This window comes from Theropithecus gelada, chromosome 18 (assembly GCF_003255815.1).
Source record: "Theropithecus gelada isolate Dixy chromosome 18, Tgel_1.0, whole genome shotgun sequence".
NCBI classification, from domain to species: Eukaryota; Metazoa; Chordata; class Mammalia; order Primates; family Cercopithecidae; genus Theropithecus; species Theropithecus gelada.
The window spans coordinates 3,848,083-3,865,688 of NC_037686.1; the positions used below are offsets into that span (position 1 = coordinate 3,848,083).

A 17,606-nucleotide genomic window follows, 5' to 3' on the forward strand; every position below is an offset into this window, starting at 1 on the left:
AACAGAAATTATCTGTGAGAAGGCACAGGTGTCAGATTTCACTGATTTCAAAGCAGCCATTATAAATATATTTTAAAAACTAAAGAAAACCATGATTAAATAATAAAGGAAGATATGATGACAATGTCTCCTCATAGAGAGAAAGTAAATAAAAAGATAGAATATATATTTTTAAATTGATCTATAGATTCAACATAATCTCTATTAAACTCCTAGCTGGCTTCTTTGCAGAAATTGACAAGGTGATAAAATTCATATGGAAATTTAAAGTGCCTCAGAGTAAACAAAACAATCTTGAATACAAGAACAAATTTGGAGGAATTTCATTTCCTTACTTTAAAACTTACTACAATGATACAGAAATTAAGACAATGTGGCACTGGCATAGGGATAGACACACACACATATATAAATGGATTAGAATTCAGAGTCGAAAAATAAACCCTTATTTACAATCAACGGATTTTCCACAAGGGTGAAAGAACAGTCTTTTCAACAAATGGTGCTGAGACAATTGCATATCCATATGCAAAAGGATGAAATTAGACCTTTCTTCACATAATACACAAAAATGTACTCAAAATATATCATAGACCAAAATGTAAGAATTAAAATTATAAAACTCTTAGAAGAAAATATAAAGGACTAAACCTTTGTGACCTTGGGTTTCTACATCAATGCACATCATAATAAAATTGATCAGAACCAGAGATAAAGAGCAAAAGGTAAAAACAGCCAGAGGGAAAAAAAAGACATATGTACAAAGAGCAACCAAGATACGAACAGCAGATTATTTGGATAAACAATGCAAGCCAGAAGAAAGTTGAGTAACATGTTTAACAAACTGAAGTTAAAAATGTATTAACCTACAATTCTCTACACAGTGATAGTTATCTTTTTGAAATAAGGATGAAATAAAGACTTTTCAGATGCACAAAAGCTGAAAGACATCTTCACTAGCACATATGCAACACAAGAAATATTAAAGAAAGTCCTCAGGCAGAAGTAAAATTATATCAACTGGAGCAGAAGTTTGTTAAAATGCAGATTCCTGGGCTCAGACCCCAAGGATTTATCTCCATAGTTCTGCAGTATGGCTTAGGCACATGGTATTTTATTTTCATAATTGTTTTATATTTGTTTTAATATATAAAACATGCACATGCCAGAAAATATAAAAAGTACAAAAGTGTTGGTAATCACTGGAAGTAGGTAATAGATACATTGTTCACTATACTGTTCTCTCTACTTTTATCTACTCTGAAATTTTCCATAATAAAAAGTTCTTTTGACTTTAAAAAAAAAACAAACCTGATAACAGGCAGAAATTCAGATCTACACAAAGGAATAAAGAGCACCATGTATGGTTCATTAAATGAGTAAATATATAATATTTTATTATTATTTAAATATATTTGAAAGATACATGACTCCCTAAAAATGCATTGTGGAAAATATATATAAAAACAAAATCTTTGACAATAGTAGCATTAAGACTAAGAAAGTGTCGTTGGCAAAGCCTGAGTCCTGTCCTCTCGCCCTCCTCCCAGAACAGCATGAGCTTCACCACTCGCTCCACCTTCTGCACCAACTACCGGTCTCTGGGCTCTGTCCAGGTGCCACCAGCATCTATGCAGGTGCCGGGGGCTCTGGTTCCCAGATCTCCATGTCCCGCTCCACCAGCTTCCGGGGCGGCATAGTGTCTGGGGGCCTGGCCGTGGGGATGGCCGGGAATCTGGCAGGAATGGGAGGCATCCAGAACGAGAAGGAGAACATGCAAAGCCTGAATGACTGTCCGGCCTCCTACCCAGACAGAGTGAGGAGCCTGGACCCAGACAGAGTGAGGAGCCTGGAGACCGAGAACCGGAGGCTGGAGAGTGCAATCCGGGAGCACTTGAAGAAGAAGGGACCCAGGTCAGAGACTGGAGCCATTACTTCAAGACTATCAAGGACCTCAGGGCTCAGATCTTCGCAGATACTGTGGACAATGCCTGCATCGTTCTGCAGATTGACAATGCCTGTCTGGCTGCTGCTGACTTTAGAGACAAGTATAAGAGAGCTGGCCATGCGTCGGTCTGTGGAGAGCGACAATCATGGGCTCCGCAAGGTCGTCGAAGACACCAATGTCACTTGGCTGCAGCTGGAAACAGAGATCGAGGCTCTCAAGGAGGAGCTGCTCTTCATGAAAAAGAACTACGAAGAGGAAGTGAAAGGCCTACAAGCCCAGGCTGCCAGCTCTGGGTTGACCGTGGGGGTAGATGCCCCCAAATCTCAGGACTTCGCCAAGATCCTGGTAGACATCTGGGCTCAATATGACAAGCTGGCTCGGAAGAACCGAGAGGATCTGGACAGCAGATTGAGGAGAGCACCACAGTGGTCACCACGCAGTCTGCCAAGGTTGGAGCTGCTGAGACAACACTCATGGAGTTGAGACGTACAGTCCAGTCTTTGGAGACTGACCTGGACTCCATGAGAAATCTGAAGGCCAGCTTGGAGAACAGCCTGAGGGAGGTGGAGGCCCGCTACATCCTACAGACGGAACAGCTCAACGGGATCCTGCTGCACCTGGAGTTAGAGCTGGCACAGACCTGGGCAGAGGGACAGCGCCAGGCCCAGGAGTAGGAGGCCCTGATGAACATCAAGGTCAAGCTGGAGGCTGAGATCGCCACCTACCGCTGCCTCCTGGAAGATGGCGAGGACTTCAATCTTGGTGATGCCCTGTACAGCAGCAACTCCATGCAAACCATCCAAAAAACCACCAACTGCCAGAGAGTGGATGGCAAAGTGGTATCTGAGACCAACGACACCAAAGTTCTCAGGCATTAAGCCAGCCGAAGCCTCCTACCCTTTGGGGAGCAGGAGGCCAATAAAAGGTTCAGAGCTCAAAAAAAAAAAAGGAAAAAGACTAAGAAGGAAGAAATGAAAGTATACTATTGTAATACTATACATGAATGGTATAATATTATTTAAAGGTAGATAGTGATAAGTTAAAGATGTATACTATAAACCCTAAAATTTAGAGTTGGCCAGACACAATGACTCAGGCCTGTATTCCAGTACTTTGGAAGGCTAAGGCAGGTGGACCACTTGAGGTCAAGAGTTTGAGACCACCCTGGCCAACAAGATAAAACGTCATGTTTACCAAAGACACAAAAATTAGCCAGGTATGGTGGTAGGTGCCTGTAATCCCAGCTACTCAAGAGGCTGAGGCATGAGAATAGCTTGAGCCTGGGAGACAGAGGTTGCAGTGAGCCCAGATAGAGCCACTGCACTCCAGCCTGGGTGACAGAATAAGACCTTGTCTCAATAAATAAATAAATAAACAAATAAAATTTATAATTTATCACTTAAATACCAGAACAGTTATAGCTAATAAGTCAACAAGAAGGTAAAACAGAATCATAGAAAGTATTCAGTTAAACCAAAGGAAGACAGAAGAGAAGAAAAAAGGAATAAAGAAACATGGGTCAAATACCAAACAGAGGGCAAGATGACAGAGTTAATAAAATCATTTCAGCAATTATTTTAAATGTAAATGGTCTAAACACCCTAAATCAAAGGCAAAGATTTTCAGATTGGATTAAAAAATAAGATTCAGGACCTTGCACAGTGGCTCATGCCTGTAATCCCAGCATTTTGAGAGACTGAAGTGGGCAGATCACCTGAGGTTGGGGGTCCGAGACCAGCCTGGCCAACATGGCAAAACCCCGTCTCTACCAAAAATACAAAAATTAGCTGGGTATGGTGGCACATGCCTGTAATTCCAGCTACTGGGGAGAATGAGGCAGGAGAATCATTTGAACCCAGGAGGCAGAGGTTGCAATGAGCTGAGATGGCACTACTGCACTCCAGCCTGGGTGACAAAGATTCTGTCTCAATAATAAAAAATAAATAAGATTCAACTATATGCTGCCAATAAGAGACACTACTTTATATATATAAACACAAGGAGTTAAAAGTAAAATAATGGGGAAAGATACACCATGCAAGTCAAAAGAAAGACGGAGTGGCTATATTAGTACCAGATAAAGCAGATTTCTGAGAAAATAGTACAAGGGAAAAAGAAGATCATTTCGTAATGATAAAAGCATCAATTCATAAAAAGGACAGAATAATGCTAAATGTTTAGGCACACAGTAACAGAGCTTAAAGACATATGAAATGAAAACTGAGATAATTGCAGGGACGGCCGGGCACGGTGGCTCATGCCTATAATCCCAGCACTTTGGAAGGCCAAGGTGGGCAGATCACCTCAGGTCAAGAGTAAGACCAGCCTGGCCAACATGGTGAAACCCTATCTCTACTAAAAATACAAAAATTAGCCAGGCAGTAGTGCCGCACACCTGTAATCCCAGCTACTCGGGAGGCTGAGGCAGGAGAATTGCTTGAGCCTGGGAGGTGGAGATTGCAGTAAGCCGAGATTGTGCTACTGCACTACAGTCTGGGTGACAGAGGGAGACCCTGTCTCAAAAAACACTTTTAAAACTGCAGGGAGAAATACACAAGTCTACAATAATAGTCAGAGATTTCTACGACCCTCTCTCCATAATTGGGAGAACAAAGAAACAGAAAGTAAGTGTATAGAATACTTCAAAAACACAATCAACCAACTTGACATATTTAACCCATCACAGCTCACTTTCAAGTAGTAATACACCACGGCCACTCTGATAAAAACTCTTGGCAAACTAGAAATAGAAGGAAATGTCCTCAACCTGATAAAGGACATCTTCAAAAATGGACAGCTAACATCATATTTAATAGTGAAAGACTAAATTATTGCTCCCTAACAAACAATTGGATATCCATGTGGAAAAAAAGAACTTTGTTCCATACCTTACACCATAATCAAAACATTACTCAGAGTGAATCAGATGTAAATGCAAAACCTAAAAGTATTAAACTTCTAGAAAAACAGTAGAAGAAAATCTATCTGATCTTGGGTTAATGAAAGGATTTTGAGATACAACACCAAAAGCGTGACCGTTAAAAAAAAAAAAAACGGATAAATTAGACTTTATTAACATTTAAAGTTTCTGCTCTTCAAAAGACAGTGTTCAGTGAATGAAAAGCCAAGCTACATGCTCAGAGAAAATATTTGCAAGTTGTATCTGACAAATAGCTTGTATGTAGAATATGTAAACACTTTCAAAACTCAAGAAAAAACATTTGAAAATGGACAAAAGATCTGAACAAAGATTCACTAAAGAAGATACCAATAGCAAACAAATATTCAATAGAAAAGATATTCAACATCACTACACATTAAAGTAATGCAGCCGGGCGCGGTGGCTCAAGCCTGTAATCCCAGCACTTTGGGAGGCCGAGACGGGTGGATCACGAGGTCAGGAGATCGAGACCATCCTGGCTAACACGGTGAAACCCCGTCTCTACTAAAAAAATAGAAAAAAACTAGCCAGGCGAGGTGGCGGGCGCCTGTAATCCCAGCTACTCGGGAGGCTGAGGCAGGAGAATGGCGTAAACCCGGGAGGCGGAGCTTGCAGTGAGCTGAGATCCGGCCACTGCACTCCAGCCTGGGCGACAGAGCGAGACTCTGTCTCAAAAAAAAAAAAAAAAAAAAAAGTAATGCAAATTAAAACCCCACTAAGACATCACTACCCACCTATTAGAATAACTAAAGACTGATCATTCCAGCCAGGCATGGTGGCTCACGTCTGTAATCCCAGCACTCTGGGAGGCTGAGGCGGGCGGATCACCTGAGGTCGGGAGTTCGAGACCAACCTGACCAACATGGAGAAACCCCATTTCTACTAAAAATACAAAATTAACCCCGGCATGGTGGCACATGCTTGCAATCCTGGCTACTTGGGAGGTTGAGGCAGGAGAATCGCTTGAACCTGGGAGGCGGAGGTTGTGGTGACCCAAAATTGCACCATCGCACGCCAGCCTGGGCAACAAGAGCGAAACTCCATCTCAAAGCAAAACAAAACAAAACAAAAACGACTGGTCATTCCAAGTACTGGTGACGATATAGAGCAACTGGAACCCTCATACACTGTTGGTGGGAATGTAAAATGTTAAACACTTTTAGAAAAGGGTTTGGCATTTTCTTAAAATCTTAAACATTCACCTGCCATATGAGACAGACGCTATACTCCTAGGTATTTATCAAGAGAAACAAACGCACATGCTCAGAGCACCCTATTTATTTATTTATTTTTATTATTTTATTATTTTTTTATTATTATTATACTTTAAGTTCTAGGGTACATGTGTACAACGTGCAGATTTGTTACATATATATACATGTGCCATGTTGGTGTGCTGCACCCATTAACTCGTCATTTACATTAGGTATATCTCCTAATGCTATCCCTCCCACCACCCAACCCTACGACAGGCCCTGGTGTGTGATGTTCCCCTTCCTATGTCCAAGTGTTCTCATTGTTCAGTTCCCACCTATGAGTGAGAACATGCGGTGTTTGGTTTTCTGTCCTTGTGATGGTTTGCTCAGAATGATGGTTTCTAGCTTCATCCACATCCCTACAAAGGACGTAAACTCATCCTTTTTTATGGCTGCATAGTATTCCATGGTGTATATGTGCCACATTTTCTTAATCCAGTCTATCATTGATGGCAGTGTATGAGGGTTCCAGTTGCTCTATATCTTCACCAATACTTGGAATGATCAGTCGTTTTTGTTTTGTTTTGTTTTGCTATTGTGAACAGTGCCACAGTGAACAAACATGTGCATGTGTCTTTACAGCAGCATGAGTTATAATCCTTTGGGTATATGCCCAGTAATGGGATGACTGGGTCAAATGGTATTTCTAGTTCTAGATGCCTGAGGAATCACCACACTGTCTTCCACAATGGTTGAACTAATTTACAGTCCCACCAGCAGTGTAAAGGTGTTCCTATTTCTCCACATCCTCTCCAGCACCTGTTGTTTCTTGACTTTTTAATGATCATCATTCATACTGGTGTGAGATGGTATCTCATTGTGGTTTTGATTTGCATTTCTCTGATGGCCAGTGATGATGAGCATTTTTTTCACGTGTCTGTTGGCTGCATACATGTTTTCTTTTGAGAAGTGTCTGTTCATATCCTTTGCCCATTTTTTGATGGGGTTGTTTGATTTTTTCTTGTAACTTTGTTTAAGTTCTTTGTAGATTCTGGATATTAGCCCTTTGTCAGATGGATAGAGCGCCCTATTTCTAATTGCCCCAAATGGGAGACAACCCAAATGTCCATCAACAGGTGAATGGATAAATAAATTGCGCTACATCTGCCAGATCCACTGCGCACTCCTCACTGCGCTCCAAATACAAGCAACCAAGATTGTTTATTGTCTTAACATAAGCACAGGCATTAACAGGCATTGTCTGTTCACTGCACATTCTTTTGGAGTCTCATCTATGTGGAAAAAGAGGGTGCTCAAATGACATCGGGGTGGGCCACACTGGGTAACCAGTTTAAGGAGCAGAAGACAGTAGTCAAAAACTATTTCAAGTCCTCCTTAGCCAGTATTCTACTTCTTATCATATCTGGATAGGTTTTTGTATCTCTTCTTAGCATCTAACATTCTCATTTTCAGGGGGACTTCATTTTTCCCCACGTATTTTCAATAGACCGTGGCCCCGTCTATTGTTTTTGAAGAGGAAAACTCCTGGTGCCAAGAAGTCCACTGATCCTTGGTTCAGACAAGGACTTTCAATTGCTCAATGTCAGATGAATATTGAAAGGTCACCAGAGGATACACCAGGATAAAAACTCTATGAACTTGGTATTGAAGTTTTCTTGTTGAACTGATGTTGGAAGATGGGGAGAGTAGAAAATAAGTTGTAAAATGGCCCAGGGCTTAATTTATTTAAAACTTTGGTTAAAAACGTTTGCTGCTTTGAATTGTTTTATGAGAAACCACAAAGATGTTAGGTAGTGGAAGAACAGAATTCCACTGAGAGGGCTTTAACTACCCTGTTACCTTCATAGCCCCCCAGCAGTAATCCACAAAAATGATATTTTTTGTATGGAAAGTTGACCTTTTTCTCAATATAATGTAGATTGAATAAAAATCTGTGCTTTTTTAAATGCTATGCAAGTTAACATGATATCCAAGTAAAAACTCTGAGTTTGCTTTGAAACACATCTCTGATTGCAGCCAGATTGCTACCTCTGAACATTTCTTAGGTAGAAACAATGTAGCCAGCTAACTGGTTTTCTGAGATAATACCTAAAATTTTGCAATCCAAGACTGTTCCGTTTTCTTTACCATCTGGTTCTAGGAACACAGGGACACCATGACTATTGAAGCGTTGAAGATTCCAGATTAAACGTTTTTTAAAATGTAAGCCTACACTGCAGGGCATGGTGGTGTGCCTGGAGTCCTAGCTACGTGGGAGGCTGAGGTAGGAGGATCCCTTGAGTCCAGAGATTCTAGTGCAGCCTGAGCCACACAGTGAAACCTCGTTTTAATAAAATATTTTTTAAGCCTACACTTCCTAAATTTTGTATAGTGACTGCACTAAAGCACATTATATATTTTCTTATTTAGTACTCACGCTAATAGTATTCAATAACGCTATTACTTCCTGCTTTGACAGATGAGGAAAATGGAGCATGACGGGAATGGCGAGTGTTGGGAATAAGGGAGTGTAACCACCCTCTTCTCCCAGATGCCAGTGCCTTTGAGCAATTCACTTGCTCTTCCTTTGCAAAGAGGTTGGACCAGCCTCTGGGTGATTTCTAACCTCTAACATTAGAGGGCAGTGACTCTAAGCTAAAACACCGTTGTGGGATCCACTGTGCTGGTATCAAGCCACGAAGAGGAAGCATCTGTGCTACAGAAACTCATAGGTGAAAGGAGCATCTTTCACTGCCTTATAAACTTGTAGAGTAGGAAGTTTTAGCTCTGGTTGACATCATGTGCAACACATAAGAGAAATGGTTAGACTGTTTGAGGAAGTGCACACTAAAATGCCTGACCCCTGCACAGAGGTGTGTGAGTGCCATCTGGCCGAGAGGTTCCTGTTATTAGTATCTAATCAGGTTTCCCTGGTAGCTAGAGAACTGCATGACTTGTTGACTGTAAGGCCTCTTACCTCACAAGGGTGTGGTTTCAGAGGTTTCTGAAGAACAAGTGCGGGAGAACTAACTATGACTAAGGCATCTCAGGTCAATGACGTGAATAATTAACCCCAGCTCTTTTTTTTTTTTTTTTTTTGAGACGGAGTCTCGCTCTGTCACCAGGCTGGAGTGCAGTGGCGCGATCTTGGCTTACTGCAACCTTCGCCTCCCAGGTTCAAGCGATTCTCCTGCCTCAGCCTCCCGAGTAGCTGGAACTACAGGTGCATGCCACCATGCCCGGCTAATTTTTGTATTTTTACTGGAGACAGGGTTTCACCATGTTGGCCAGGATGGTCTCCATCTCTTGACCTCGTGATCCCCCCACCTCTGCCTCCCAAAGTGCTGGGATTACAGGCCTGAGCCACGTGCCCAGCTGACCCCAGTTCTAAGAATTCTTGTTCCATTACGGGTAGGGAGATCATAACTAGGGAAACCATCTAGGTGGTGAGGATGCAAGCCAGAGAAAAGCCAGAGCCTGCCAATTCAGCTTTGGAATGTTCCAGAAAAGCATTCCTGAGACTCTGATAGTATTTATATGCTGGAATGATTTCTATTTCCCTATATAAAAGATCTTTTTATTTTCCTACTGGCTAGTACCTAACTCAGAACGTGGAGGCTTTAAAAATTCAGTGAATAAATGAAAGAAAAAACCCTTCATTTACGTTGAAAACAGGTATTTCTTACACACAATCATTTTTTTTCTTCTAATTTATTTTTCCCTAAAAGGAACAAAGGGAAGAAATAATAAAATCAAGAGCAAAAAATGGATAAATTAGAAAACATAAAACAACACATTTGGTAGACAAATCCAAGAGCTGATTTTCTGAAGAAAATAGACAACTTGTGTACAAACGTTACCAAGAAAACAAGAGGAGAGTCAACATACATTTTGTTAGGAAAGAGTAAGTTAATAAGTGAGATTTTGGTGAAAAAAACATTTACCGTGTGTGGAATAGATAATTTTCTTAAAAAAATACAAGTGATCAAAACTGATGTTACCGATAAAACTATCAACAGGATTTTTTAAAGTAAACTCATGAATTCTAAATTTCATAGGAAGGTCAAACAAACAATAAAGGTCAGACAAAATCTAAAAAAAAAAAAGTATAAGAGGAGAGTATCCCTATCAGATATTTTAATATATTTTAAAGCTACAGTGACTAAAATTGTGTGGTACTGACACTTGAATAGAAAAAACAGCCAAGCATGGTGGCATGCACCTGTAGGCCCAGCTACTTGGGAGGCTAAGGAGGGAGTATCACTTGAGTCCAGGAGTTCAAGGCTGCAGTGAACCATAACTGTGCTACCACACTCCAACCTGGGCAACAGAGTGAGATGCTGCCTTTAAAAAAAAAAAAAAGATGAAGAAAAAGAAGATCATCTGGAACATCATGTCCAGACTAGACCAAAAGAAATATGGAAATTTAGTATAAGACATAAGCAACATTTCACATCAGGGAGGAAAGATGTTTTATCTAAATAAATTATGTTGGAGACAAAAAGTATCACAAGGAAATCTTAAATTATGTTGATATTAATAGTAGTAATGTTAGCATTGATATTTTAAAATTAGTTCATATACACAGAAAGATATACACATTGTATGTATGATGTATATACATAAATATCAGCCAGGTGTAATCAGAGAAGCAGAATCGCTAGAAATAATCGAGCGTGAAGGATTCCTAAAGGGATTTGACCTTACACAGTTGTGGGAGCTGGCTAGACAGCCTCCGTTTGGCTCTTCACACCTGACACTGAGCCTGAAGTCATAAGGCCGTGGTTAGGAAGGAAAAATGCATGTGAAATGCGGCTGAGCAGAGATTCCCTCGCCTCACCCCACTGCTACCTCTCCTGTCTTCACACCTGGCCCAGAACTTGGAGAAGCTACAGGAAGAGATCACATGGGGCCTGGAGGATTCCGCCTCCAGACACTGTCTGCATAACAAAGGAGCCAGCAGGCCTGCACGTGCCTAAGTTCCAACAGGGCGTAGCCTAGCCCAACATTCAGAGGGTGAGCGCTGCTACTTCTTGACTGCTACCTTTCAAATCTCAGAAATTCCCCTGTGTCCAACTCTAACCAAAGGTCTACCAGGAAGGGCATTCTGGAAAATGTAGTTCTGTTTAACCAAATTGACACATTATTAAACCACCATCATATACATTCATGTGTGCTCACACAAACCCATGCACACGTAATCTATCTCTACATATGAAATAATTAAGTTAATTTTATTAGGAACCAAGCTGTATGATGTAAGAGGAAAAAGATATAAATATAAAATTACAAAATAAAAACCATGAAATATTTCATTTGAATTGAAAAGTAAGTATGGGCTGGGTGTGGTGGCTCATGCTTGCAGTCCCAGCACTGTGGGAGACCAAGGCAGGAGGATCATTTGAGCCCAGGAGTCTGAGACCAGCCCTTGGCAACATAGCAAGATTCTGTCTCTATTAAAAATTTAAAAAAAAATTTAAAAAACATAGCTGGGCATGGTGGTGGGCACCTGTATTTCCAGCCACTCAGGAGGCTGAGGCAGAAGAATCACTTGAAACCAAGAGGCAGAGGTTGCAGTGAGCCAAGATTGTGCCATTGCACTCCAGCCTGGGCAACAACAGTGAAATTCCATCTCAAAAAGAAAAAAAAAAAGTAAGTAAGTATGAACTCATGATGTATATCCCTTCTGAAAAAAAAAATTAATGGGCTTTTCCCAGCTCTGGAAGCTGCAGAGGCCTAGAAGCCATGACAATGCAGTAGCAGTAGGTACATCTAGCATTCATTTTGTGGTCTCTAAACACCATTTTCCATTGAAAAGAACCAGGGCTTCTTGGAGAAATGCTGTTTTATTTATTTACTTATTTATTTTTATTTTGAGACACTGTCTCACTCTTTCACTCAGGTTTGATTGCAGTGAAACAATCTTGGCTCACTACAGCCTCTACCTCCCAGGCTCAAGTGATCCTCCCCACCCAGCCTCCCGAGTAGCTGGAACTACAGGCTTGTGCCACCACACTTGGTTAATTTTTATATTTTTTGTAGAGACAGAGTTTCATTATGTTGCCCAGACTGTTCTCAAAGTGCTGGGACTACAGGCATGAAGAAATACTGAATGTCTTTTTTTTCTTTTTTTAAAAATGGGGGTCTTGGCCAGGTGCGGTGGCTCATGCCTGTAATCCCAGCACTTTGGGAGGCTGAGGAGGGTGGATCACCTGAGGTCAGTAGCTTGAGACCAGCCTGGTCAACAGGGTGAAACTCTGTCTCTACTAAAAATACAAAAATCAGCTGGCTGTGGTGGCATGCACCAGTAATCCCAGCTACTCGGGAGGCTGAGGCAGGTGAATTGCTTGAACCCAGGAGGTGGAGGTTGCAGTGAGCTGAGATTGTGCCACTGCACTCCATCCTTGGTGACAGAGCAAGACACCATCTCAAAAAAAAAAAAAAAAAAAAGAAAAGAAAGAAATGGGACTCTCACTTTGTCACCCAGGCTGGAGTGCAGTGGAATGATCATAGCTCACTGCCACCTCCAATTTCTGGGCTCAAGTGATCCTCCTGAGCCTCAGCCTCCCAAGTAGCTAGGACTACAGGTACATGCCGCTGCACTCAGCTAATTTTTAAATTTTTTGTAGAGACAGTGTCTTGCCGTCTTGTCTAGGCTGGTCTCAAATTCCTGGGCTCAAGCAATCCTCCTGCCTCAGCCACCCAAAGTGCTGGGATTACAGGCGTGAGCCACTGTGCCCAACCCTGAATCTCTTATATCAGAAAGCAAGAAATCTCTGAGACTGCAAGGTTAACGCCAAAGGACACGGGAATTAGCTTGAAGAGAAGATTGAAGCATATTGAGTAAAAACTCATCAGTTTATCATCATAGTAAAGGAGGAAAAGGGGGTAAGAAAAACTCAACAACAGCACTGCTAGAAACAAAAATGAACAAGTTGCTGGAGGACGTGCTGTTAATTTTCTGTGTCGGTTTCACTGTGCTGAATGTTGCCCAGATAACTGGTGAAACGTGACTTCTTGGTGTCTGTGAGGGTGTTCTGGAGAAGGGTACCATGTGAACTACACTGAGCAGAGCAGTTGGCCCTCCCCAGCGTGGGGGGGCATTGTCCAATCCGTTGAAGGCCTGAATAGAACAAGAAGGGCAGAGGAAGGAAGGTGGATTTGCTTCCTGTTTGAGCTGGGACCTCCATCTCCTGCTGCCTTCAGCCATCCGCACTTACGGTTCTTGAGCCTTCAGAGTTGGACTTACATGACTGGCTCCCCTGAAATACACCACAGGTCTTCCTGGTTCTCTGCCTGCGGATGGCAGATCAGGGGAATTTAGGACCTCCATAATCACATGACCCAATTCTTGGGTTCTATATATTCTATTGGTTTCATTTCTCTGGAGAACCGTGACCAATAAGAGAACTCTCCCCAAAAAAGGAAAAAATGGAAAATGAAGCAATTCATTTCATGAAGAGATACCCTAACACTGACATACAAACCTGACAAAACACAGAAAAGTAAACTGACACCTGTCATGTATGATAGCAGCGAAGTATTAATGAAATACTAACCAATGGAAGACAGTTACATTAGAAGACTAATACAAAGTCAGTTATTCTAAGAGAATCCTGACGTAGTTTGAAATTACAAAAACAGGCCAGGCGTAGTGGCTCACTGCTGTAATCCCAGTGTGTCCAGAGTTGGATCCTTCTGGTGGGTTCGTGGTCTTGCTGACTTCAAGAATGAAGCCATGGACCTTTGCCGTGAGTATTACAGCTCTTAAAGGTGGCACAGACCCAAAGAGTGAACAGCAGCAAGATTCATTGAGAAGACCAAAAGAACAAGACTTCCACAGCATGGAATGGGACCAGAGGGAGTTACCGAGGCTGGCTGGGGTGGCCAGCTTTTATTCCCTTATTTGTCCCCACCCATGTCCTGCTGATTGGTCCATTTTACAGAGTGCTGATTGGTCCATTTTACAAACCTCTAGCTAGCTACAGAGCGCTGATTGGTGTGTTTTACAAACCTCTTGTAAGACAGAAGTTATCCAAGTCCCCACTCAACCCAGGAAGCCCAGCCGGCATCACCTCTCACCAGCACTTTGGGAGGCTGAGGTGGGTGCATCACCAGAGGTCAGGAGTTCAAGATCAGCCTGGGCAACATGGTGAAATCCCATCTCTATTAAAAATACAAAAATTAGCTGGACATGATGGCAGGTACCTGTAATCCCAGCTACTTGGGAGGCCGAGGCAGAAGAATCTCTTGAACCCAGGAGGCAGAGGTTGCGGTGAGCTGAGATTGTGCCAGTCTGGGCAACAAGAGTGAAATTCCGTCTCATAAAAAAAAAAAAAAAGAAAGAAAGAAAGAAAAGAAATTACAAAAACAATTTTCCCATGGTTTCTTCCTTTTCTGGTTTCAGTTTTTACAATTAAGGCTTACTTATTCTAGAATAGGGTGAGATACATACCTTTTCTTCTTAATACTATTTTTATTGTGAAAATGTTCAAACATACACAAAAGTAGACTTTGCATGTAGAACGATGACTTCCTGTCACTCAGCTTTAACAATTACATCAATATTTGACCAATCTTATTTTATCTATACCTCCCCTTCAATTCAAATATTTCAGTCACTCCAGGAAACATAGCATTTATTTCTTCCTCCCTCCCTCTTTCTCTCTCTTTCTGTTTTTCTTCTTTTTTTTTTTTGGAGATGGAGTTTCGCTCTTGTCGCCCAGGCTGGAGTACAATGGCGCAATCTCGGCTCACTTTAACCTCCACCTCCCAGGTTCAAGTGATTCTCCTACCTCAGCTTCCCGCATAGCTGGGATTATAGGTGCCCGCCACCACACCCAACTAATTTTTGTATTTTTAGTAGAGAGGGGGTTTCACCATGTTGGTCAGGCTGGTCTCGAACTCCTGAGCTTAGGTGATTCACCTGCCTCGGCCTCCCAAAGTGCTGGGATTACAGGTGTGAGCCACCACGCCTGGCCCTTCTTCTTTTCTTTTTCTTTTTTTTTTTTTTTTTTTTTTTTGAGACAGAGTCTCACTCTGTTGCCCAGGCTGGAATGCAGTGGTGTAACCTCGACTGACTGCAATCTCCGCCTCCTGGGTTCAACGATTCTCCTGCCTCAGCCTCCCAAGTAGCTGGGATTACAAGCGTGCAGCACCACACTGGCTAATTTTGTGTTTTTAGTTGAGACAGGGTTTCACCATGTTGGCCAGGCTGGTCTCGAACTCCTAACTTCAAGTGATCTGCCTGCCTTGGCCTTCCAAAGTGCTGGGATTACAGGCGTGAGCCCCTGGGCCTGACCAGAAAACACAGGATTTCATCAGAAATACTTTGGTATGTATCTCTAAGAAATAAGAATTTTTTTTTTTTAAAAAAAACACCTAACCACCATGCATAGTCTTCTCTTTTTAAAAAGGTTTTTAAATAATATTTAATATACAGCCAATGTGTAAATATCCCTGATTGTCTTATAAAAGTCTTTTATTAATCAGTTGTTTCAAATCAGGACTCAAACTGGGTCCAGACAATGCAGCTGATGAATGGTCTCAAGACTCCTGTAGTCTTTAACAATTTTCCTCTCCTCTCCTTTTTATACCTGCCATTTGTTGAAGACATCTGGACAATTTTTATGTAGAATTTCTCCCAATCTGGATTTGGTTGGTTATATTCTTGTAGATTGTTTAATATGCTCCATATTTCCTGGAGACGGATGGTTGGATCCAGAAGTTTGTTGGTACTGTATTCAGGTTCAGTTTCGTTGGGGACAAGAATACTTAAAAGATGGTGTGTGTAGTTCCTATTGCATCTCATGAGGAAGTGCCTTCTTGTCTGATGATTAGTGGTTCATTGTTGTTAGCCTGACCTGTTCCCCACTGCCTGTTTACCTACTGGCTTTAGAAGACAGGCTTCATCATTGCCTGTATCTATCACTTCATTAGCAGATGCAACGTAGTGATTTTTCAAATTCTATCTGCCTCACATCCCCTGCAATGATTAACTTTGATTCTTCCATAAAGAAGAACTTCTTTGGCCAGGTGTGGTGTCTCACACCTGTAATCCCAGTACTTTGGGAGGCGGAGGCTGGAGGAGTGCTTTATCCCAGGGGTTTAAGACTAGCCTGGGCAGGCCGGGTGCGGTGGCTCAAGCCTGTAATCCCAGCACTTTGGGAGGCCGAGACGGGCGGATCACGAGGTCAGGAGATCGAGACCATCCTGGCTAACACGGTGAAACCCCGTCTCTACTAAAAATTACAAAAAACTAGCCGGGCGAGGTGGCGGGTGCCTGTAGTCCCAGCTACTCGGGAGGCTGAGGCAGGAGAATGGCGTGAACCCGGGAGGCGGAGCTTGCAGTGAGCCGAGATCCGGCCACTGCACTCCAGCCTGGGTGACAGAGCAAGACTCCATCTCAAAAAAAAAAAAAAAAAAAAAAAAAAGACTAGCCTGGGCAACAGATCGAGACCCTGTCTCTGTTATTAAAAATCATAAATAACTTTATTTAAAAAAGAAGCACTTCTCCTATCAACTGTTTACTCTGAAATACAACTCATTAGGGAGGCAGGATAAATGCTTGGGGCTGTCCCTTTAGATATCATTTCTGTCCCTGTATGTATCCAGAGCAGTTAAGAATAGTTTAGTTGCAGATAACAGAACCCAGTTTGGGACAGCTTAAGAAAATATATAATTTATTGGAAAGCTCTTGATAAGTACAGAATCATAGGAAGAGAGAAGCAGAAAGTGGAGAGGTGAGGGCAGCTCTGAGCACCCCAGCAGCAGGCTTCGCCGGCTTCTCTTCAGAGAGTCGCCCTCTGTGCGACTCAGCAACATTGACTTCCAGGAGCAGGGTGCACGCTTCACTGCTGCAATTAGACAGGACAGTCCCCACAAGAGACCGTCCTTACTCTGACACCAACTGAAAGTTTGGGAGGTTCCCAAAATCATCTTGTTTTGATAATTCACTAGCTAGAAGGACTCACGGTGCTCACCAAAATCTGTTATACTCATGGTACGATTTCTTACAGAGAAAGGAAATGGATTAAGATCTGCCAAGGGCAGAGACTTGTGGGGCAGAGTCCAGAAAGGGGTCCGCCCATGGAGCTTTCTGATTATCCTCTCTGTGTTGTTGAGCAGTGTGAGCTCCTCCCAGCCATGATGAGATAATGCACATGGAGTGTGGCCAACCAGGGAAGCTCGCCAGAGCCTGGGTGCCCACTGTTTCCATTGTTGCTCCATAGCATATCATAATGACCACATGGCTGGCCTTTAGTCTCTACGCCTTCCTGGAGATGAGTCTGGTAACTTCAGTCTCCAGTCCCTTCTAGAGACAGAATCCATCCTATGTAGCCCACATCCCCCATCATAAATCACACTGTTAGACTGTCTGGTGGTGAAAACCTCCAGCCAGACAAAGGCAGGACATTCCAGGGGCCTAGAAACCACCTCCCAGTAGCTGAGGGCAAAGGCCAGTCTTCTCTTTGAGTAAGGTTCATTCTTCACTGCACACTGGTTCTCTTCATTCCAAGTT

General features: G+C 42.3%; 1 pseudogene; it reads left to right on the plus strand.

Annotated features, from left to right (window-relative positions):
* Window positions 1-2,065: 2,065 nt before the first annotated feature.
* LOC112611710 lies at window positions 2,066-2,826 on the plus strand (annotated as a pseudogene).
* The last annotated feature ends 14,780 nt before the right edge of the window (window positions 2,827-17,606 follow it).